Source organism: Megalobrama amblycephala, linkage group LG12 (genome assembly GCF_018812025.1).
Source record: "Megalobrama amblycephala isolate DHTTF-2021 linkage group LG12, ASM1881202v1, whole genome shotgun sequence".
Lineage (NCBI taxonomy): Eukaryota > Metazoa > Chordata > Actinopteri > Cypriniformes > Xenocyprididae > Megalobrama > Megalobrama amblycephala.
Window position 1 is genome coordinate 12,832,799 of NC_063055.1, and position 17,332 is coordinate 12,850,130.

The window sequence follows — 17,332 nt, forward strand, 5'->3', positions numbered from 1 at the left end:
AGTACATTCAAGAGTTTACTTGGCTCATCATTGTACCGATTTCTTAATCTTTTAGTAATCTTAGGACGGGTATGATGACTTTTTAGACTTTCAAAAATCTGAAAATCTTTGCAATAGTGCAATAAACTGTGGATAAGCAGTTTGCAGAATGGATAGATGGACAGAATATCAAACTATACTTCATAGAATCTATAGAACATGAACTATAGAACGATTCAAAAGTAACAATTAGAACCAAAGTTGCTACATTTCAAATCATTATTACAATGAGGCCTAAGTTTTTATACAGCAGTTTTAAGACTTTTAGGACCAAATGTCATTATTACATTTAGAGACTTAATTACTTAAGTATTTTATTTAGGCCTCTTATTTAGTCTCTGTGAAATTAAGCAAATCAAGGTGTATGAGTGGTGTGGTATTTAAAGCAACAGACAAGATGTTTGAAGATCAAATCCAATGTGTAGCAAGACCTCACGCCATGTGAATTGTGCAATGTCCATAAAGTAAATCTTGCTTCCAAAAATGAAGTTTCAGCTCAAAATACCCCATAGATTTTTTTTAATTAATTTTTTTAACTGCCTATTTTGGAGCATCATTATAAACGGGCCGCAGCATAAAATCGGCGCCTTTAAATCCCGTGCTATCCGCCCAAAGAGCTCGCGCTTGCCTTGAACAGTGCATAAACAAAGTTTACACAGCTAATATAACCCTCAAAATGGATCTTTACAAAGTGTTCGTCATGCATGCGGCATGCATGCGTCAGATTATGTGAGTATTGTATACTGTTATATTGTTTACTTCTGATTTTGAATGAGTTTGATAGTGCTCCGTGGCTAACGGGTAATAATGCTACACTGTTGGAGAGATTTATAAAGAATGTGTGCAAAAAAGTTGTGTTTATGAATTATACAGACTGCAAGTGTTTAAAAATGAAAATAGCGACGGCTCTCTTGTCTCCGTGAATACAGTAATAACCGATGGTAACTTTAACCACATTTAACAGTACATTAGCAACATGCTAACAAAACATTTAGAAAGACAGTTTACAAATATCACTAAAAATATCATGTTATCATGGATCATGTCAGTTATTATTGCTCCATCTGCCATTTTTCGCTATTGTTCTTGCTTGCTTACCTAGTCTGATGATTTGGTTGTGCACATCCAGACGTTAATACTGGCTGCCCTTGTCTAATGCCTTATATAATGTTGGAAACGTGGGCTGGCATATGCAAATATTGGGGGCGTACACCCCGACTGTTACGTAACAGTCGGTGTTATGTTGAGATTCGCCTGTTCTTCAGAGGTCTTTTAAACAAATGAGATTTATATAAGAAGGAGGAAACAATGGAGTTTGAGACTGACTGTATGTCTTTTCCATGTACTGAACTCTTGTTATTTAACTATGCCAATATAAATTCAATTTTTCATTCGAGGGCACCTTTAAATTAGTGCCGTTATGGTGTTTTGGTTGTGAACAACTCGATGAATCTGTTGAGTGAATATTTAAAAGAATCACTCATAAAACTCAAAATGAGTGAACAAATGAATGAGTAAACAAACTGAATCAATCCCCTCTTAGCTGAGAGGATTCAACTCTAAGACTCCTGAACAGAATCAACTATCACTGTTAGATTGTAATAAGACATCAAAATTCATAAACGTTGTGATAATTTGTGAAGATTATCATGATGAACAAAACGTGTAAGAATCATTAACTTTTGTTGATCACAGACCTATTGTGTTTTTATTGATGGAACCAGAGGGATGCGAACTTCCATGTTGGCCTGCAAAAATACATCACAGCACTCTATATATTTTGCGGCCATTCCATATAAAAACACCTTCAGAATCAGTGGCAGAAAGACTCAGAAATGAGGGGGACAAATTGAGAGAAGACAAAACAGAAGAGTGAAAGATCAAAAGAGCCGACTACTCCTCCTCCCCTCTCTCTCCTCGTTTGAAGTTGTCAGGAGGGGCAGTGTTTAGCTCTGCCTTTAGCAGCACGGGGCACAGGACAAAGCACCAGGTGTACAGGCGAGAGAAAAGTGTGCGTGTATGTGCGCACTCATGAGCCCAACAGCTCTCTGCTGCAAGTCTTGAGTAAATAAGATCTACCTCTCAAGACTGTGGAGATTTGGTACACCATTCCATAAAAGCCTGTGAAAGTATAAATCACCCACAGTAGGGGTTTTCAATGAGGAAGCGTTTAGATTTACACCATCTTGGGTCTGAAAAGAGTGTTATCCATTCAAGTAGCTCAGTATTGGAACGGCCTTCATTTGTGAAGTTCTACATATGGTCTGCCACTTGCATAACTGCTGATCAAATATACTTAGCTAATTTGATAATGCTTTCAGTACAGTCTCCTCAGCTCGGTTTAACAGTTTTAATATGTTTAAATAATTTTTTCCCTTCAAACAAATACAGAAAATGAAGAGAAGCGTGAAGAAAGCATCATCGGTTACACAAAGACAGAGGCTGAATTTGGAATAGCATGGTGTAGTCTTAAAAATAAAGGTTCTTTATTGGCATTCCATGAAAGCCCTTTAGCATCTATGGAAACTTTTCATTCCACAAAAGGTTCTTTATAGTGGAAAAAAATCTTTCGATTTTTAAAATGTTCTACACACAGAAAAAAATTGTTCGTTTAAGAACTGTTCACTGAAAGGTTCTTTGGGGAACTGAAAATGGTTCTTTAAATGGCACTGCTGTGAAAACACCCTTTTGGAATCTTTACTTTACTTAGGACATTACTCTAATTATTATAGGCACAGTATGAGAAGAAAGGTACCATCCTATTCCAAATCTGTTTTTTGATCGATGGCAGACCTGTTTGAAAACAGTCATTTTGCTTTTACTTTTGGTGACACTAGTTATACATTTTTAATATAGTGGTGAGAAATGAGGAAAAAAAAAATTAATTCACCCTTGTGTTACCAAACAGAGGCTGAGAGAGTCTGTTCACGCATCTCATGACTTGAGACATAAACAAGAAGCCATCTGGGCACTTGTGTCAGGTTCACTTTCTCTTACGCAGACGGAACGTTGACGTCTGTGTTCTGTAACTTTTAAGCCGTCCGTATACATGTACCAAGAAGATCAATGCCCAGCTGCTATACAGGTCACGTGAGTGTCACGGGATGGTTGAATCTGTGTCAATAAGACAAGGCTTAAACCTGCCTAATGAATAAAACAAACTAACTCCAATCAGATGCAAACGTCATCAGATGCAAAGTCAAAAGTTAAAAATTCCAAACCAAAAAAAAAAAAAAAAAGTTTAAGAGGGGAAAAATGTGAATAAAGCAGCATTTCCATGCTAAGTGTTCAAGAGATTCAGTCACATGACTTTTTGATGCCCATATAGGATGCAATGATATTAAAATTCTGACTGATAATAGGCCAATAATGATTTTCATGTTACAGCTAATAACTGATAAATGGCTGGTATTAAAATTCAATTTTGTCTAAATTAAAATAAAATACTAAAATTAAATTGTTTTAAAAGCTAGTATGCTACAACAAATTTAGGCATCATAATATTTTAATGTACAGTATATAAAAAATAGATAGTGACAATAAAGATGCAAAAAAAAAAAAAAAAAAAAAAAAAAAAAAAAAAGAGTATTTCAAACAAATGCTGCCGTTTTGAACATTCTATTCAAAGAATCCTGAAAAAAAAAAAAAGGTTTCCACAAAAATATTAAAGCTGCCATAGAATGCTTTTTCACAAGATGTAATATAAGTCTAAGGTGTCCCCCGAATGTGTCTGTGAAGTTTCAGCTCAAAATATCCCATAGATTTTTTTATTTTGGGGCATAATTAAATATGCGCCGATTTAGCGTGCTTCCCCTTTAAATTCTCACACTCCCCGCCCCCAAGCTCGCGACTGCCTTAAACGGCATAAACAAAGTTCACACAGCTAATATAACCCTCAAAATGGATCTTTACAAAGTGTTCGTCATGCAGCATAACCGATTATGTAAGTATAGTATTTATTTGGATGTTTACATTTGATTCTGAATGAGTTTGAGGCTATGCTCCATGGCTAAAGCTAACATTACACACTGTTGGAGAGATTTATAAAGAATGAAGTTGCGTTTACAGACTGCAAATGTTTAATAATGAAAATAACGAAGGCTCGTCTCCGTGAATACAGTAAGAAACGATGGTAACTTTAACCAGATTTAACAGTACATTAGCAATATGCTAACGAAACATTTAGAAAGACAATTTACAAATATCACTAAAAATATCATGTTATCATGGCCTCTTGGAAAAAAAAAATCTTTTTGAAAAAAAAAAAAAACATTTGCATGAAAATGTGTATGGAAACCTGATTACAAAACAGACATACTTTCAATGTGCACAACACCTGCTCAATCAACAAACATACCCATCATCAATCCCCTTATCATGTCTCAAGACAAACAAACAAACAAACAAACAAACAAACAAACAAACAAAAACCTCGGACAATAGAAATAATCGACTAATGTGAGGACAAATGAATAACCTACTTTCTAAGCAACAGCCTTAAAGATGAAGTCAAGCAAGACAGCATCACACCCCTACAACACACAAACACACAAGTACACACCCTCCAACAGGCCGCAGGGCTGAGAGCTGTCTGAGCCACCGCTCACCCTGAAAAACAGGCTGATCGGGAGTGCACAAGAATCAGGGAAGGACAAAACGCATCCTCTGAAGCTCAGCTGAGACGGAACAACACGAACACCAAACCCCTTCTTTGAGGAACCAGAGGAGACCCCATTCATTCATCTATGCCTGTGACTGACCGAGCAGGACAGCAGTCCCCCTCCACCATAACATTTACTCACCCGCTAAGGCTATAGAATCAACTCTCTGTCCCCCTTTAAACAGCCTGCTGAGACACACAGTGAAAACATCTCAGTGATGTCATGATTATCTTAAGACTAAAGCCTCTCTCTTTCGTTCCTTCTTTATGTCTTAAGCAGGGTGAGCAGTACATGGTTTGGGGGTGGAGAGATGTTAAAATAATAGAGCTACTGTTCCAAAAGGGAACTCTCTAGCCATGAGAAGAGAGTGGGACGAACAACCGAGAGAGTAGACAGACAGAGAGTTCAAATTAGAGGAAGCAAAGAGACTGAAAAACAGATGGGAAGATAAAGGTGTCAAAGATGATCAAGGTGACACTCTACAACTGTTTATGCCCAGAACATCAGTTAAAAGCAGTGGTTATCAAACTTTTCACCCAGCAGACCACTTAAACAGCAAAACAACAATTGCGGACAACTGAGGGAAACCCCAACTCAACCTCAAAACAATTCTCTACACCATAATTATTAATAATTAATTGTTATCATATATACATATATTAGTGTTGTCAAAACTACCGACTTTGGTACCAATTCGGTACTGAAATTTTAAATATGCGACACTGAGCACTGTTGAGCGGATTCGTAAACACATCTGATTGGGTCATTGTGTTCACGCACTCAACAGATATGTCTGTGATTGGCTACAATGATCAATGCACGGGAGCATTTGAAAGCACACGGAAGTGTTTGAAAGTGTTTGAAAGCGTTTTGAAATTGAAGTGGTTGAAAGCAGGCATCTATCAGTGGACCGGTCCGCTGATAGACACTTCCTTTCAAATGCTCCCGCGTGTATCTGTGTAAGAGCTCAGTGAAGAGCGTCACTGCTGTCTATTTACAACATTTTTGAAGCGTTGATCATTGTAGCCAATCACAGACATATATGATGAACGCATGAACACAATGGCCAATCAGAGGTGTTTACGAATCCGCTCAACAGTGCTCAAAGCGTAAAATTTCAGTACCGACTTGGTACCGAAGTCAGTACTTTTGACAACACACACACTATATATATATATATATATATATATATATATATATATATATATATATATATATATATATATATATATATATATATATATATATATATATATATATATATATATATATATATATATATATATATATATATATATATATATATATATATATATATATATATATATACACACACACACACACACACACACTGCGTTCCAAATTATTATGCAAGAGACAAATCAGTAAGATTTCTGTACAATAAACATTCAGATTTTAGTTTTTTTAAGAAAATGTTTGTTCGTTTATTTATCCATGTCTTTTTAGATAACTGGTATCAATCTCAGACAAAATAATTTGCCAGATCTATGGAAACCCTACTTAGAGGTTATTCCACATTATTAAGCAAGTCACAGTTCTCATGCAATATGGGGAGGAAGAAAGATCTTTCTGAAGATGGAAAGCATGAAATGGTGCAATGTTGTGCAAAAGGCATGAAAACAACTAATATTGTGTGAAACTGAATGGAGATTATCAAATTATCATAAGATTTGTGAGTGATTTAGAGCACAGCAGAACTCGGTCAGATAAAGGCTTATTAATGAAAGTTCCTGTCAAAAAATTAATTGTATTAAAAGTGCAGCTATATAAAAAAGCCAGTGTTGAGCAGCAAACAGGTATTTGAAGCTGCTGGTGCCTCTGGAGTCTCAAGAAGCTCTCCATGCAGGCTGGCAGTTGTGTGTAAAGATGCATTTCAGCCACTCCAAACCAAACCTCACAGAGATAAACATTTACAGTGGGTTTAGAAATGCATGAAGACTCATTTTTAAATAGTTTTATTCACTGACTAATGCCGTACTACAATGGATGGTCTAAATGGATGGATTTCTGGATGGTTGGTGAATGGCCACCACGTTCCAACAAGACTGCGACGTCAGCAAGGAGCTGGTGGGTGATGATTTGGGCTGGAATACTGGGAAGTGAGATGGAGGGTATCAAAATGACTTTTGCAAGATATGTGGAGCTCATAACTGGCCATTTTCAGCTATGGTATAAAAAGGAGGATAGTGCACAGTATAATGCACTACTGTACAATACACTATGCACTATCCCATGCTGCAAAAATACACCACAGCAATAAAACTGTTTGAAAATGTATTTCTAAACCCACTGTAAATGTTTCTCTTTGTTAGGTTTGGTTAGTGGTGTCTAAAATGCATCTTTACGCACAACTGCCAGCCTGCATGGTGAGGTTCTCAAGACTCCAGAGACACCAGCAGCTTCAAATACCTGTTTGCTGCTCAACACTGGCTTTTTTATAGCTGCCCTTTTAATAAAATTCTTTTTTTTTGACAGGAACTTTCATTAATAAGCCTTTATCTGACCGAGTTCTGCTGTGCTCTAAATCACTCACAAATCTTATGATAATTCGATAATCTCCATTCAGTTTCACACAATATTGGTTGTTTTCATGCCTTTTGCACAACATTGCACCATTTCATGCTTTTCATCTTCAGAAAGATCTTTCTTCCTCCCCATATTGCATGAGAACTGTGACTTGCTTAATAATGTGGAACAACCTCTAAGTAGGGTTTCCATAGACCTGGCAAATTATTTTGTCTGAGATTGATACCAGTTATCTAAAAAGACATTGATAAATAAACAAACAAACATTTTCTTAGAAAAACTAAAATCTGAATGTTTATTGTACTGAAATTTTACTGATATGTCAATTGCATAATAATTTGGAACGCAGTGTGTATTTTTATTTTTATTTTTTTATTTTTTTGCCCTGATGCAGGCGACAACACAGTCAGCTTTTATCTGTGCAAGTTCTTTGGCATCGGTTTGGTGTGTCCCTACCTTTATGCTCACAGAGGGGGTCTTTATTTGATTAAAAATACAGTAAAAACAGTAATATTGTGAATTATTAATACAATTTAAAACAACTGTTTCCTATTTTATTATATTTTAAAGTGTAATTTATTCATGTGATGGAAAAGCGGAATTTTCAGCATTACTCATTACATCATTATAGTCTTTAGTGTTACACGATACTTCAGAAATCAATCATTCTAATATGCTGATTTGCTGCTCAAGAAACATTTCTTATTATTATCAGTGTTGAAAATCATTGGTTAATTTTTTTTGTATAAACATTTGTTTTAGGATCTGAAAGCATTTATTAGAAATATTTATATTTAATTTAGACTTTTATTCCAATTAACAAAATGTTTTTTAATATATTTGGTTAATGATAGAGATGCACCGATTGATCGGCCAATTTCCCTCACGCTCGGATCGGTGATCGACCGATCAGTCTCACTTCTTAAGGCAGGAACACACCAAAGAATATACACTAACAAGAAGCGACAGTCAATAGAACGTTCCATTGCAACACCGGCGCCCAGCAGCCGCCCTGCATTTCTGCCATTTTGGGGTGAAAGCGAGTCGGCAGTCCACTAGTTTCTATGGCAATATCAGCTGCTTTGTTAAAAAAACAAAAAACATACAGATGACAACACAGAATAAAATACTATCACTAGTGATTATCAAATCCTTTTTACAGTTTATTTTACACACTTTGTGTTTAAGTCTTCCACTTTTTTCACAAAACCTTTGCTCTCAAGAAACCCATCAGTTTGGGTTAAAATTCTTTAAAAGGCTTATAAACACTGAATTATTACCAACATATGAAATTAAATTAAGGATATGCATCTGAAAAATTGGGAATGTTGGACAATAAATATATGAATTGATTTTGCAGTGTTGTCTAATGTCCATTGAAGCAAAAGTGTCCAAAAGTGGGAATTATGTGATAACGGACACAGCAATACATCACATATTATATGAGATCATTACGTTTGTAGCGTGATCCATTAAAACGTACAATATAGCCTATTCCAATTCAGACCTAGATATTATTATTATTACTCCACTAGCTCTCTTTATTCTATTGCATTTATTTGAGCTGTTTATATATTTTATTACTGAGTTTTACTTTTGTTTTTTTTATGAAAATAAAACTTTGAAGAAAAGTAGATTTTTGTTTGTATATGTTGTCAATTATAGTTCTTAGAAAGAAAATCGGAATCGGCACTAATCGGTATCGGCAGATCACAAGAAAAAAAAAAAAAAAAAAAAAAAAACCACCACGGAATCGGCCAAGAAAATTGCAATCGGTGCATCTCTAGTTAATGATAATAACCCTGAAATATACCCAGGAAAACCAATTTTCCTTAGAGCAGAACTAATTAATGTTTCCATACAGGTTTTCCAAGCACTACCCCCAACTTTTGAGGGAAATCAAGCTATCAGTGATTTCGGTTTGTGTTGATAGTTTAAGCCAGCATAAGAACAGCTGTTTTAAAGCCGAAATATAAAATCAATCCTCCTTTTTCACAAAAAAAAAACAAAAACAAACCATACACATTGCTAAAATTTCTCATAAATCCATTCTTAAACTGTCCCATTGAGTAGAAATGAGACAATTTACTGAAGAATGGTGTCACATACTATTCACACAAAAACTCATTCTACTCGTATTTCATGAATAAGGGCCACTGTATGCAGCCAAGAGTGGAAATCTTACTCGCAGAAGTCCGAATCGATCTGTCCATCCACTGTCACCGTACCACTCAGGGCTGTCCCAACACTGCCTGTATCTGACTGACTCAAACACTGACTTCACCCCTCAACAACTGATTTGTGCCTGTCACCTCTATAACGCGTGTGCATCTAAAGCTTTGTGTCTGTGTCGCTAATGTCAGAAAAAAAACAAATGACTCAAACACACACCTCTCATATAACTAGTCTGAGTCTTCTAATATATCAGCATCTTCAAAACAACACATCTTTGTATCTTTCTGCAATTACTAATGAGTACAATTTCTCCTCCAGCAAACACATAATAGGGCTACAGCTTCGTGGAAATATACTCCGGGGTCAGGTCTCTAATTTTTCCGTATCCATCTCTATAAAGCTGACAAGCGCCTCCTAATTCTGCCTATAAATATTCATTTGAAATTAGAAAACCATCTATTATATACCAATTCTGTTGCCTGCTGCTGCATAATTGGTCTGCCCGTTTCCTGTAAGTATACACACAGCTTTCTAATGAGCTCTTGAAAGTCTGCAAATGAAAATCCCTCCCACTGTGCGAAACTCATTTACATCCCTTTACAAAATGTTTACTAATACAGCAAAATTTGAATAAGGTTTAAAAATGTCATGCTTCCATCTAAATGACACCGGTAGTAGACGCCACTGTTATTTAAACATTCAAATGAGCGTGTTCTTCCGTCTCGGCACGTACGCAGGGGACAGCGGCGAATGGAGGAATGGAGAGGATGTCCATGCTTGACAACAGCAGAGGAGGTTGTTTGATCCGTGTCATATCATAGCGAGCAACGGTTAGTCACACACAGCCTTCAGCCTGACCTCTACCCCATTGAACAAAAGGCGCGACTATACTCAACCTCAAAAAGTCACCTCTGAACCACGCTGTCCCTTCTTTAGATGATTGGATTTGTAATTGACCCCATCAATGCTTTCCAAGGCAGGAAGGATCTAAAAGTGTGCAGTTATAGTATAGCAGGGTCGTCACGACTCACTAGGCATAAATGACATATGGGGCTTAGAAAGTAATTTTTTTTTTTTTTTCCCCCAAAGGATGCATTAATATTTATTGGTCAGAATTTTTATATTTGGGTCAATGACGTGACGGGTCATTTTTTTTGTCCAAAGGCCTTAAAGGTGCTACAGAGGATGTTTTGTTTTATACATTTTTGCAATATTACTTGAAACTGTCTTTACTAACTGATAAAAGACTATTTATTAGGTGCACTGAAAGGAATAATATTAATATACATCATCTGTGCACGAGGTAGGGCCTTAAAAACATCAGCCAATCGTTTACGTGATCATCGCGTAAACGATTGGTCCTCTGGCTTGTCAATCACTGCCATGACGTTCCTTGTGAGAGACGTGCGCTGATTGGCCCTCTGGCTTGTCAATCACTGTCATGACGTTCCTTGTGAGAGACGTGCGTGGCTGTGCGCTCCAGTAACTTTCCACACTCCACAGACGCCGCATGCAATGTTTTTGTCAGGAGTAACAACTGCAGATTATGAGTTACCTGCAGTGAGTCCGACATAATGAATCCACTAACATGACACAGCGAATGCCGGTGGTAAACAAACACTCGTGTTCCAATACTCGTGCACGAGTTTTGGGAGGCGTTCCTTTGAAATGAGCTGTGAAGGAGGGGGGTTGTTCTTACGCATGCGCTCATTTCAAAAACTCACTAACAGTCTTTGGTTTCTCAGTCGACGAAAAGATCCTCTGTAGCACCTTTAATAATAATAATAATAATAATAATAAAAAACAAAGATACAACATCCAAAGTATGTAAGGTAGCACAACTCGATCTGTTTTACTGAATCCAAAAGGTTTTAAATTATATTTTGCTACATATAAAGGTGTTTTAAAGATTTAGAAGTGTCAAAAGGTCATTTGGTTTAACCGTCCAAAGGCCAATACAGCCATTTCATTTGTGATTAAATTATCTTAAAAATGTTTTTTTTAATTTTTATTCTGGCATGATTTTATAACAACATATGGTAAAATGGTATTAAAATTATGTCTAGAAGTCATTGCTTTGTTATGAGAAAGAATGTCTGGAAAAATGAATTTCATTGATGTCATTCGGAATAACCAATATAAAGGGACCATTTTAGATCAAGCCATGCACTCAATATCGTGTGACAGGATGTGACTTCAGACACCTGCAAAGGACCACATGGTCATGAAGCAAAGTAACTAACTCTCTCTTAACTATTTAAAAAATTCATGTTTTCACTTGCTCATACGCATGTCCCGAAACATCAGGTATTTCGGTACAACCGCTATAAAACATGGAAAATGTTTCATTTAAAATTTAAAAAAATTGTACTAAATATAAAATGTTTGATTGTCCTCTTGCTAGCTAGCTATCTAGCAAGCTAAATATCAGCCTGTTAGCCTGAAAATATCGTCATTCAGTATAACCAAAATTGTCATTCTGTAAAACCGAAATTTTGGTTAAACCAAATGACTTTGTGACAAATTTTGTCCATCTTGTATAAAAAAATAAAATTATTATTATTTTTTTTTTAAAAAGACAAAAGCAGTGTTAATTGATTATAAAAACCACGTAATCTCATTGTTAACACTTAATAAAACTTCAAAATTAATTATATGTCCATTATGTTTTTTTACACATTTAAAAACAATCAAATAAGTAAAAAAAAACAACAACACTACATCAAATAAGTATAAATGTACAGTACGAAAAGTGTCAATAACTTGAAATATATTATTTATATATATGTATGTATGAATAACAGACACACACACATACATTTTGAAAAATCTAATATATCAGAAAAATAAAGATTAAAACTATAAAAGGTACAAATATTAATATGATATAAATATTAATTATTAATAAGATTATTAGTATTCATTGAAAATAATAATAATAATAATAATAATAATAATAATAATAATAATAATAATAATAATAATAAACACCAGCAACCTGGCATTCCAAAACTATATTTTGGTTATCAGCTCAGGTCAGTCATAATCAGTCAACATTGTTTACTTTTTGTATTATTTACAAAATACTTTATGTAAACAAATTAAAAATCTTCTTAAGATATGCGGCAGAGGGGAATTGAGTTCATCATACAATAAATAAATAAATAAATAATCACATAGCTTTATAAAACATGGAACATGCAGCAAGAGTCATATGGACTATTTATTTAATTGTGCTTTCACATGGAAAAAAGCAACAAAAAGTTGCTGATATATATCTCTGTTTGTGTTGTGTTCCACGTAAGAAAGAAAGAAAGTCATAGAGGTATGGAAGGACATGAGGGTGAGTAAATGATGACAATTTTCCTTTAACAACAAGACAAAACCATCCCACACTGTACAAGAGTCACTCGGAGCAGGTTGTGCTGTCGTCATACTAAAATCAAAAGTTGTATTTCACAAATACATGCAACTTCCTCGGTCATCAGAACCATACCACACAGAGCTCTAACACTGCAACAGGAACCTCCCACATAGACCTCTTGTAGCTATGGAAACCTCCTCTCTGAGTGATGTCACCCTGATATTGCATCATAACCCCATGAGCTAATTGGGTCGCTTTTCTCAGGTCCTGTGAACTGAGCGGGAGAAACTGAATAAAATAGACTGAGCGGGAGATGGAAGCTGTGGTGGTGGAGAAGCTGGAAATTGACTGACCAAGAAGAGGACCCACAGTCGCTATTAATAGCCATTGAGCCTCTTCAGTCACCAGAACAAAAGCCATATGTGCGCAAAGCAACACACACACTGCTTATGGATGAGAGAGAGACAGATGGAGGTGTCAGACTGATGAGAGATCACGAGAGGGAGAGTTAGAGAGCCGGCCGTAAGACTCATTTCGGTAAATTGGTTCTTTCAGTTTTTTTCAGTTTTACACCTTCATGTGGTTCCTGAATCCTGACATCCCAGTGTGGCATATTACAAGAACTACAACATTGCTATAGAGTCCCATGAAGCATATTTTGTTGTTAATTACAGTTTTTCAATAAAGTTTAATGTTAATTAAGGCCATTATTCTGATTTTATGTGTCAATTTGTTGCAGCAATGAATCAGCCCATAAACCAAAGCAGTTCAGAGTCTAAATCTAATTTGCATTTACATTAAACTGTACTAAAATTCAGCTCATTGGTTCTGGGTTCATTATAAATCCTATACTGTATGTTCAAAAAAGGCTGTCTCATGTAAGATCTCCCTATATTTAAAGACGTCATGATATGGATTTTTTTTTTCTTTTTTTTCATATGTTCCATGAGGTACACTTATGACGGTAATAAAGTTTTTTGCACAAAAAAACACATTTTTTTTTCTCCATAAAAACCATTTTCAACCTTCTTTCTGACCCTGTCTGACATTATCAGTTTTTAAAGGGGCGGCTCCTTTAAGGCTTGTTAGTAAATGCCACTGTTATGATTGGCTAATGCCATTGCATAGGAAACCGTACCAAAGCCCACTCGCTATTGCATGTGTTTTGAAATCATTATCCAATATACAGGCATGTGATCGCTAAAGACGACAAAAAAATAAATAAATAAATCACTTTATGGCGGTTAAACTTACAATTAATCCGCAAATCACATGTGTGCCTAACCGTGGAGCCTGGTCCATACAGATCACAGATCAACGATGATCTGTTTAACACCTTGTTTATAAAGTTTTAAATATGGATATTTTTAACCCTTTGGAGCCGTGTGAAAAACTGTTATGATGGATGGATGCACTTTTTTGGGCTTCAAAATCGTGAGTGCCATTCACTACCATTATAAAGCTTGGAAGAGCCAGGATATTTTTAATATAACTCCGATTGTGTTCGTCTGAGAAAAGAAAGTCATATTCACCTAGGACAGCTTGAGGGTGAGCAAATCATGGGATAGTTTTCATTTTTGGGTGAATTATCCCTTTAACAACCATGTAGCTCACAGCAAGTCTGTTAAAGGTTTATATGTTGTCGTTAAAAATGTGTTTGCCAATAGAGAAAATAAGAATCGCTCTAGGGTCTCATAGAATTCTGCTATGTGATGCAATCTTGGTTGAACAAAGTCAGTAAGCTATCAACCCAGGGCTTCGTTTCTCAAAAGCATCGCAAACTAAGTTGATCATAGAGACCGCTGGTGCCAATGGCTCCACAATCTACTTAGGCTAATGATGCTTTTGAGAAGCGCAGCCCAGATCATTTAGAGTAGAACAAACCTTAAAAGAGTCAGTTCTCAGTTCAGTGAGTCAGAGAGTTGTTAAGACAGATCACTGCAAGTTGAAACTATCTGAAAGAGGTGATTCTCAGTTCAATGAATCAGTGAGCTCATTCAAAAAACGCTCGGACTGATTCAGTCAGATTAATTAATGAATTGTTCATCCGATTTATCAACTAAAAATAACGATTCGTTCACGAATCAGACATTGCTAAAGGGTTAGTTCACCCAGAAATTAAATTTCTGTCATTAAGCACTCACCCTCATGTCGTCCCATACCTGAAAGACCTTTGTTTGTCTTCGGACCACAAATTAAGATATTTTTGATGAAATCTGAGGGTATCTGATCCACACATAGGCAGCATGTCTTTGCACCTTTTGAGGTCCAGAAAGGTATTAAAGACATCGATAAAATAGTCAATGTGACCACGTAACCACGATGGGTAATACTAAAGACCTTTTCACACTATTTCGTATCTCGGGATTGAATGTACCCAATATTTCCTCTTTCTTTTTCTCTTTTTAAGAAGAGAGGAGACAACTAATCGTGCTCACTGGTTGAAGACTTAATTTTGTATTGTTTTGCGATTTTTTCGCAACGCATTCATTAATACGCATCAGACTCAGTGTGCAAGGTCTCTGTGCGTGACGAATTTTTAGGATTGCGAATACGAAAAAACGCATGCGAAAATTTCGGACTCAGTGTGCAAAGGCCTTGAGTCCGAAATTCGCATCCGACCACATTTGTACAATTCATGTTTGAAGAGTACAAAGACGTGTTTAGGGCGGCAAATTCATGGAGGGGGATAAGTAAAATATGGGAAAGGATGCACTTCTTTTCTTCTCCGATCATGCCCAGTGAATGTCACGTTGATGACACGACTCAGTGCTGCTCTCCGATGTCAGGTAGAACAGAGAAAAAAGCTTTACTGCGCATGTGACGAACGCGGTCATCTGCGCGCATCCGATCCGTGGCATCGTGACTGGACTGCGCGTGTGACGCGTCCGGGCGCGGAAAATGAAGTATACCCGGGGCTTAAGCGTTCGGACGTAAACACGGAAGCTCTGCAACGAAAATAGCGTAACAGTATGACAGGGGACAGACGAATTTGTTGAATAAAGTCGTTATTTTTGTTTTGCGCACAAAAAGTATTCTCGTCGCTTCATAACATTAAGGTTGAACCACTGTGGTTGCATTGACTATTTTAACGATGTCTTTACTATATTTCTGGACCTCAAAAGGTGCAATGACGTCTGTGTGGTTCAGATACACTTGTATTTCATCAAAAATCTTACTTTGTGTTCCGAAGATGAACGAAGGTCTTACGGGTTTGGGGGCGACATAAGGGTGAGTACTTAATGACAGAATTTTCATTTTGGGGTAAATTAACCATTAAAATCACATATTCTCAGTTGATTCCACAACTGCTCGGACCGATTCATAAACGAATTATTCAGTCAGGTTCTCTAAACCGCTTCAACTGATTCATTAAAAAGATCCGAATAAAAAGGAATGATTCATTTACACATCAAACATCACTAAATCCCCCATAGCTCCCCCTAGTCTTACACTCAAACACACAGTCGCTACGCTAGTGAAAATACTGCATATGAAAGCACAGTGACAGAAGGACACACACAGCTGCGCCATGGCAGAGACAGAGGGCGCATTGTCTGCCCGCAGGACAGTGGACACACACGTGTACGTGTGCATGCATGCCAACCCAGGTGTCTTTTGTTTTCATTACTTCCAGTTCAGCTGTACTACGTAAAAACGGAGATAAATCAATAAACGTCCATTCAGTGCGACAGATACATCACATTAACCAACCATTGATCTTACCTATTCCTGTCTTAATGGCTATGTCTGAAAACCTAGTGAACTGCCTACCTAGACAGGATTTTGGGCATCAAAGGAGCCAAAAATGCTGGCAGCACACTAGGTTTTCAGATACAGCCGAAACCACAATGCAGCCCAGAATCACTGTTCAAAGATCAGCTAGAACTGATCATGCAAAAAAGAAGAATCAGTCAATAGCCAAACCAGGAATCGAATCACCAAAGACAAGAAACAAAGAGGAGCAAACGGTTTGCATGTAACAATTAACATAAACACTCCCTGAAGCAGCGCAATAAATGCATAAATAAGACAGGGAAACACTCACTTGTCAGAAGTGACCCGCTCGGTCCACTGGCGGCGGCTCACACACACACAGACAGACGGGAATATGCGCTGCTGTAGTGATGTGGACCGCTGGCTTACAGCCCGCACTCCTGATTTGCTCGAAGAACTGCAGCCATCTTGATGAAGCCCGTGTGGCAAACCAACCACATGCCTAGACGTAGGAGGGGAGGAGGAACTAGTGGAATTATTCTTAACATTTTCCCCTTATCAACCCCAGTTGCATGTCTTAAAAAGTCTCATTTGCTGAAGCCAAGAAATAATACGCTTGTTTTGACGAATAATCATGTTCTGTTCTTATCATTTATAATGTGTTTTGTATATTTATAATGATACATTTTATTTATGTTAATGTTTATTATATAAATATTTGTTTTTATGTATGATTTTTTTCTATACTACAGTAAATAATAAACATATAATTGATAATCTACATTTATTCATACACTACCGTTCAAAAGTGTGGGGTCGGTAAGATGTA

At 36.6% G+C, this 17,332-nt stretch overlaps 1 protein-coding gene across 2 annotated transcripts in view; it reads right to left on the bottom strand.

The window, feature by feature from the left end:
• The window catches only part of zgc:92140 (uncharacterized protein LOC447854 homolog), a 46,651-nt gene extending 29,635 nt beyond the window's left edge, over nt 1-17,016 (bottom strand). Inside the window, exon 1 of one of the 2 annotated variants that reach the window (XM_048208846.1) lies at nt 16,835-17,014. The gene's annotated coding sequence lies outside the window, so the exon portion shown is untranslated. Of the gene's footprint in view, nt 1-16,834 lie in introns of both variants that reach the window. The other variant, XM_048208847.1, reaches the window with a different exon arrangement.
• Between the last annotated feature and the right edge of the window lie 316 nt (nt 17,017-17,332).